The sequence below is a fragment of the Macaca nemestrina genome, chromosome 15 (assembly GCF_043159975.1).
Source record: "Macaca nemestrina isolate mMacNem1 chromosome 15, mMacNem.hap1, whole genome shotgun sequence".
Lineage (NCBI taxonomy): Eukaryota > Metazoa > Chordata > Mammalia > Primates > Cercopithecidae > Macaca > Macaca nemestrina.
The window spans coordinates 62756904-62764382 of record NC_092139.1 but is presented as its reverse complement, the minus strand read 5'-3'; the positions used below and the strand labels follow the sequence as shown (position 1 = coordinate 62764382).

Genomic DNA, 7479 nt, shown 5'->3' with positions numbered 1-7479 from the left:
GCCTTGGACATGTCCGTGGTCCTAACCCCGGCCCTGCCCTGGAGCTGTCACTGTCTTGGCCCTGCCTTGGCCCTGGCCCTGGCCCTGGCCCTGCCACAGCCATAGACCTGCCCTGGTTGGTCATGCCCTGCCTTTACCCAGTGCTACCCTGGGCCTGCTCCACCCTGCCCTGGCTCTGCCCTGCCTTTGTCCCCGCCCTGACCCCTTCGCCCTCACACTGGCCCTAGTGCAAACCTGGTCCTTGCTCTGGCCTTGGCCCGGCATTGACCACTGCTCCTGACCCTGGTCGTGCCATGGCCCTGGCCCTGCCAATGATCCTAACAGTCCTGGCCCTGGCCCTGTCTTGGCCCTGTCCTGGCCCTGGCCCTGGCCCTGGCCTGACCCTGGCCCTGAAGTGGATTTGAAGGTATCCTGTCCCTGGTTTAATCTTGCTCTGCCTTCGCGCGTCCCTCTCCTGGCCCTACCATGGCCCTGCCCCTTCCCTGGCTCTGCCCTGGTCTTGTGCTTACCCTGAGCGAGAACTTGACCCTGCCCCAGCCTTGTCCCAGACCTGGCCATGGCCCTGCCCCTGCCCTGGGCCGGCGCTGGCACTGGCATGGACCCTGGACCTGGCTCTTGGCTACTTAAGGCCATACCCTGGCCCAGTCCTCCTCCTGACCCTGTCCTGGCCCTAATTTGCCCTGGCCCTACCCTGGCATGCTATTCTGGCCCCACACACCCCTGACCCTGTCTCTGTCCTGGCTCTAGCCAAGTTGGCCATGGCCGTGTTCCTGACATTGCCCTTTCCTGGTCCTGGCCCTGGCCCTGGCCCTGGCCCTGGCCCTGCCCCGGCCCTGCAATGGACCTGCCTTGGCCCTGCCTATACCCTGCCTCTGGCTGTACCTCTGCCCTGGCCATACCCTTGCCCTGGCCTGGACTCTGATCCTGGTCCTTGTCCTGCCCCAGCTGTGGCCCTGGCCCTGCCCTGCCTGTACCCTGTTCTATCCTGGGCTGGCCCTGCTATTGCCTGGTCTTGCTATTGCCCTGCCCTAGTCTGCCTTGCTTGTGCCCTAGATCTGCCCCGGCCTTTGCTCTTGTCTTGGTTCTAGCACTGAGTCAGCCCTGGACCTTCCCTGACCTTGCCTCAGCCCTGGCACTGCCCTGGCCTTGCCTTGGCATTTGCCCTACTCTCTCTAATGCCTGGCTCTGGTCCTGCCTGGCACTGCTCTTGTTCTGTCCTGGCACAGCCCTGGCCCTGGCCCTGGTCCTGCCCTTATGCAGGCCTGCCCCTGCCACTGCTCTGGCTTTGACCTGGACCTTGGCCATACAGTGACCCTGCCTTGACCCTTTCCTGGCCCTGGCCTGGAACGTGGCCTTGCCAAGGACTCGCCCTGGCTCTGTCATGGCCCTGGCGTTTTCTTGGATTTGGATGTGCCCTGTCCCTTATTTGCCCCGGCCCTTCCCTGGCTCTGCCCTTCCACTTCTCTGGGGTAGGGGGACACGGTCAGGACCAGGCCAGGGCAGGGTCAGGACCAGGGTAGGGCCTTGGTAAGACCTGAAGATGGGAAGGGCCAGGGCAGTGGCAGGGCCAGGGAAGGGTGTTAAGTTGAGGCTCTTAATGCTACCACCCCTGGCATCTTCCTCTAGGCTTTTGTGGCTTTGCCCGCCCAGCTGCTCTGTGCCAGGAGGAGGAGGAGACACCTGGAGCCTGTGACACCACAGCTTGCCTCGCTGAGGGTGGGTGGCAGTGACGGAGACTGCAGCGTGCTGGAACGGTAGGAGAGTGACCACGCTAGGAGGTCAGGCGGCTGCAGCCAGGGTTGGGGTTGAGGCTTACAGCGATGGCCGGGCTGCGGCAGTGGCCAGGTGGTAGAAGCCTTGTAGGGTGGGCTGTTGCATTGGCAATGGGCCTGGCTTTGCCCTGCCACTGCCGTGGACCTGGCCCTGTACTGCCCTGCCTTGCCCTGGCCCTGCCCTACTGTTACCTGGACTGTCTCGGCCCTGCCCTGCTCCGATCCCATCCTGGTTTTGCCTTTTCACTGGCCTTTCCCTGAACCTGTGCTGGCCCTGCCTTGGCTCTGGCCCTGCCTCTTGTCCTGACCCTGGTCCTGTCGTGGCACTGGCCCTGCTAGTGGTCATGGTCCTGCTCCTGTTCTGGCCTTGACCTGGCCTTGGACGTGTCCTGGCCCAGATTTGTTCTGGCCCTGCCTTGTCCCATCCCTGCCCTGGCCCCACCGTGGCCCTGCCTGTTGCGCCCTCTCCTGGCACTGACTTTGCCCTGTCATGGCTCAGTGGTGCCATTGACCTGCCTTACACTGCCGTGGTTGTGCCCTGGCCCTGCCTGGCACTGGCCTCTCCCTGGACCTGCTCTGACCCTGCCTTGGCCTTTGCCCTGTCCTCACTATGGCCTGGCCCTGGCCTTGTTCTGGCTTAGCCCGGGCCCTGGCCCTAGCCCTGGTCCTACCGTATCCCTGGCCTTGCCCTTATCCAGACCCTGCCCCTGCCTCTGCCCTGGCCCTGGCCTGGAACCTGGTCCTGTCAAGGACTTGGCCCGACTCTGCCATGGCCCTGGCCCAGACCCTTTCCTGGCTGTGCCCTGGCCATGGCCTTTCCCTGGCCCTGAGTTGGCAGTGGTCTGCCCCTGGTCTTGCCACCACCCTACCCTGCCATGCACTGGATGTGTCATGAGCCTGCCCTGGCCCTACCTAGTTCGTCACCCTCGTCTTCGCTAGGCCCTGCTCTGGACCTGGCCCTAGCCCAGACCTGGCCCTGACCCTGGCCCTGGTCCTTCATAGCCCTGGCCCTGAAGTGGACTTGGAGGTGTCCTGGCCCTGGAGTGACCTGGCTCTCCCTTGGCCTGTCCTTGTCCTGCCCCTACCATCACCTTGCCCTGTTCTACCCTGTTCTGCCCTGTCCTAGTACTGATCCGGCTGTGGCATTGCCCTGCCCTACCTACCCTGCCTTGGCTGTGCCCTGGCTCGATTCCGGCCCTGGCCCCGCCCTGTGCATGCGATGACACTACCTCAGTCTTGGCACTAGCCTGGTCCTTTCCTGGTATCAGCCCTGCAGTTTCTATGGACCGCCTTTTGTCGTGTCCTGCGCTGGCCATTCCATGCCCTGCCCTGCCCTGACTCAGCCCTGGCCTTGGCATTGCCCTTGGTCCTGCCATATTTCTTGCCCTGTCCCTATCCTGGCCTTGGTCCTGACCCTTACCTTGCTCTGGCCCTGCCCTTGCCCTTACGCAGCCCCTGGCCCTGTCATGGACCTGCCCTGGACCTGTCTTGGCCCTGGCCCTGCCGTGCTTCAGACCTTGCCCTGGTTCTCCCCTGGCCGTGACCGTGAAATGCCTGACCCTACCCTGGCCTTGCACTGCCCTGGCCCTTGCCCTGACTCTAGTCCTGTCACTGGAAAAGCCCCAGCCCTGTTGCTCGTCTTCCCATGGCCCAGACCCTGCCTTGGCCCTGCCCTGACACTGTCCTGGAGCCTGGCTGTGCCAAGAACCTGCACTGTTGTTGCCCTTGTTTTGCTCCTGTCCCGAACCTGGTCCTGCCCAGGCCATGGCCATGGCCCTGTCCCTGCCCTGGCTGTTCCCTGGCCCTGCTCAGGTCTTGGCACTGTCCTGGCCCTGCCCTGCCTTGGCCCTATGCTCTCCTGGCCCTGCCTTGCCTGCCCTGGTCCTGCCTTGGCCCTACTCTAGCTTTGACCCTGCGCTGGCCCTACTTTGGCCTTCACCCTAGCCTTGCCTGGGCACTGTGCTGGACCTGGCCATAGCACAGACCTGGTTGTGGCCCTGGCCCTGCCATGGCCCTGTCCCAGACCCTAGCCCTGCCAGGTACCTGTCCTGGCCCTGCTCTGGGCCTGGCTTTGTCCTTGGTTCTTAGATGACCCTGGCCCTGCCGCTGCCACTGCCCTTGCCCTGGCACTGGCCTTGGACATGTCCGTGGTCCTAACCCCGGCCCTGCCCTGGAGCTGTCACTGTCTTGGCCCTGCCTTGGCCCTGGCCCTGGCCCTGGCCCTGCCACAGCCATAGACCTGCCCTGGTTGGTCATGCCCTGCCTTTACCCAGTGCTACCCTGGGCCTGCTCCACCCTGCCCTGGCTCTGCCCTGCCTTTGTCCCCGCCCTGACCCCTTCGCCCTCACACTGGCCCTAGTGCAAACCTGGTCCTTGCTCTGGCCTTGGCCCGGCCTTGACCACTGCTCCTGACCCTGGTCGTGCCATGGCCCTGGCCCTGCCAATGATCCTAACAGTCCTGGCCCTGGCCCTGTCTTGGCCCTGTCCTGGCCCTGGCCCTGGCCCTGGCCTGACCCTGGCCCTGAAGTGGATTTGAAGGTATCCTGTCCCTGGTTTAATCTTGCTCTGCCTTCGCGCGTCCCTCTCCTGGCCCTACCATGGCCCTGCCCCTTCCCTGGCTCTGCCCTGGTCTTGTGCTTACCCTGAGCGAGAACTTGACCCTGCCCCAGCCTTGTCCCAGACCTGGCCATGGCCCTGCCCCTGCCCTGGGCCGGCGCTGGCACTGGCATGGACCCTGGACCTGGCTCTTGGCTACTTAAGGCCATACCCTGGCCCAGTCCTCCTCCTGACCCTGTCCTGGCCCTAATTTGCCCTGGCCCTACCCTGGCATGCTATTCTGGCCCCACACACCCCTGACCCTGTCTCTGTCCTGGCTCTAGCCAAGTTGGCCATGGCCGTGTTCCTGACATTGCCCTTTCCTGGTCCTGGCCCTGGCCCTGGCCCTGGCCCTGGCCCTGCCCCGGCCCTGCCCCGGCCCTGGTCTGAACCCCGGCCCTGCAATGGACCTGCCTTGGCCCTGCCTATACCCTGCCTCTGGCTGTACCTCTGCCCTGGCCATACCCTTGCCCTGGCCTGGACTCTGATCCTGGTCCTTGTCCTGCCCCAGCTGTGGCCCTGGCCCTGCCCTGCCTGTACCCTGTTCTATCCTGGGCTGGCCCTGCTATTGCCTGGTCTTGCTATTGCCCTGCCCTAGTCTGCCTTGCTTGTGCCCTAGATCTGCCCCGGCCTTTGCTCTTGTCTTGGTTCTAGCACTGAGTCAGCCCTGGACCTTCCCTGACCTTGCCTCAGCCCTGGCACTGCCCTGGCCTTGCCTTGGCATTTGCCCTACTCTCTCTAATGCCTGGCTCTGGTCCTGCCTGGCACTGCTCTTGTTCTGTCCTGGCACAGCCCTGGCCCTGGCCCTGGTCCTGCCCTTATGCAGGCCTGCCCCTGCCACTGCTCTGGCTTTGACCTGGACCTTGGCCATACAGTGACCCTGCCTTGACCCTTTCCTGGCCCTGGCCTGGAACGTGGCCTTGCCAAGGACTCGCCCTGGCTCTGTCATGGCCCTGGCGTTTTCTTGGATTTGGATGTGCCCTGTCCCTTATTTGCCCCGGCCCTTCCCTGGCTCTGCCCTTCCACTTCTCTGGGGTAGGGGGACAGGGTCAGGACCAGGCCAGGGCAGGGTCAGGACCAGGGTAGGGCCTTGGTAAGACCTGAAGATGGGAAGGGCCAGGGCAGTGGCAGGGCCAGGGAAGGGTGTTAAGTTGAGGCTCTTAATGCTACCACCCCTGGCATCTTCCTCTAGGCTTTTGTGGCTTTGCCCGCCCAGCTGCTCTGTGCCAGGAGGAGGAGGAGACACCTGGAGCCTGTGACACCACGGCTTGCCTCGCTGAGGGTGGGTGGCAGTGACGGAGACTGCAGCGTGCTGGAACGGTAGGAGAGTGACCACGCTAGGAGGTCAGGCGGCTGCAGCCAGGGTTGGGGGTGAGGCTTACAGCGATGGCCGGGCTGCGGCAGTGGCCAGGTGGTAGAAGCCTTGTAGGGTGGGCTGTTGCATTGGCAATGGGCCTGGCTTTGCCCTGCCACTGCCGTGGACCTGGCCCTGTACTGCCCTGCCTTGCCCTGGCCCTGCCCTACTGTTACCTGGACTGTCTCGGCCCTGCCCTGCTCCGATCCCATCCTGGTTTTGCCTTTTCACTGGCCTTTCCCTGAACCTGTGCTGGCCCGGCCTTGGCTTCCGCCCTGCCTCTTGTCCTGACCCTGGTCCTGTCGTGGCACTGGCCCTGCTAGTGGTCATGGTCCTGCTCCTGTTCTGGCCTTGACCTGGCCTTGGACGTGTCCTGGCCCAGATTTGTTCTGGCCCTGCCTTGTCCCATCCCTGCCCTGGCCCCACCGTGGCCCTGCCTGTTGCGCCCTCTCCTGGCACTGACTTTGCCCTGTCATGGCTCAGTGGTGCCATTGACCTGCCTTACACTGCCGTGGTTGTGCCCTGGCCCTGCCTGGCACTGGCCTCTCCCTGGACCTGCTCTGACCCTGCCTTGGCCTTTGCCCCGTCCTCACTATGGCCTGGCCCTGGCCTTGTTCTGGCTTAGCCCGGGCCCTGGCCCTAGCCCTGGTCCTACCGTATCCCTGGCCTTGCCCTTATCCAGACCCTGCCCCTGCCTCTGCCCTGGCCCTGGCCTGGAACCTGGTCCTGTCAAGGACTTGGCCCGACTCTGCCATGGCCCTGGCCCAGACCCTTTCCTGGCTGTGCCCTGGCCATGGCCTTTCCCTGGCCCTGAGTTGGCAGTGGTCTGCCCCTGGTCTTGCCACCACCCTACCCTGCCATGCACTGGATGTGTCATGAGCCTGCCCTGGCCCTACCTAGTTCGTCACCCTCGTCTTCGCTAGGCCCTGCTCTGGACCTGGCCCTAGCCCAGACCTGGCCCTGACCCTGGCCCTGGTCCTTCATAGCCCTGGCCCTGAAGTGGACTTGGAGGTGTCCTGGCCCTGGAGTGACCTGGCTCTCCCTTGGCCTGTCCTTGTCCTGCCCCTACCATCACCTTGCCCTGTTCTACCCTGTTCTGCCCTGTCCTAGTACTGATCCGGCTGTGGCATTGCCCTGCCCTACCTACCCTGCCTTGGCTGTGCCCTGGCTCGATTCCGGCCCTGGCCCCGCCCTGTGCATGCGATGACACTACCTCAGTCTTGGCACTAGCCTGGTCCTTTCCTGGTATCAGCCCTGCAGTTTCTATGGACCGCCTTTTGTCGTGTCCTGCGCTGGCCATTCCATGCCCTGCCCTGCCCTGACTCAGCCCTGGCCTTGGCATTGCCCTTGGTCCTGCCATATTTCTTGCCCTGTCCCTATCCTGGCCTTGGTCCTGACCCTTACCTTGCTCTGGCCCTGCCCTTGCCCTTACGCAGCCCCTGGCCCTGTCATGGACCTGCCCTGGACCTGTCTTGGCCCTGGCCCTGCCGTGCTTCAGACCTTGCCCTGGTTCTCCCCTGGCCGTGACCGTGAAATGCCTGACCCTACCCTGGCCTTGCACTGCCCTGGCCCTTGCCCTGACTCTAGTCCTGTCACTGGAAAAGCCCCAGCCCTGTTGCTCGTCTTCCCATGGCCCAGACCCTGCCTTGGCCCTGCCCTGACACTGTCCTGGAGCCTGGCTGTGCCAAGAACCTGCACTGTTGTTGCCCTTGTTTTGCTTCTGTCCCGAACCTGGTCCTGCCCAGGCCATGGCCATGG

General features: G+C 64.1%; 1 long non-coding RNA gene across 2 annotated transcripts in view; it reads left to right on the top strand.

Moving 5' to 3' along the window:
- Window positions 1–1631: 1631 nt before the first annotated feature.
- Window positions 1632–7479, top strand: part of LOC139358567 (uncharacterized) — a 29790-nt gene continuing 23942 nt past the window's right edge. For both annotated transcript variants that reach the window (XR_011613714.1, XR_011613713.1), the window contains exons 1-2: window positions 1632–1754; window positions 5560–5687. This is a non-coding gene — a long non-coding RNA (uncharacterized lncRNA). The remainder of the gene's footprint in view (window positions 1755–5559; window positions 5688–7479) is intronic.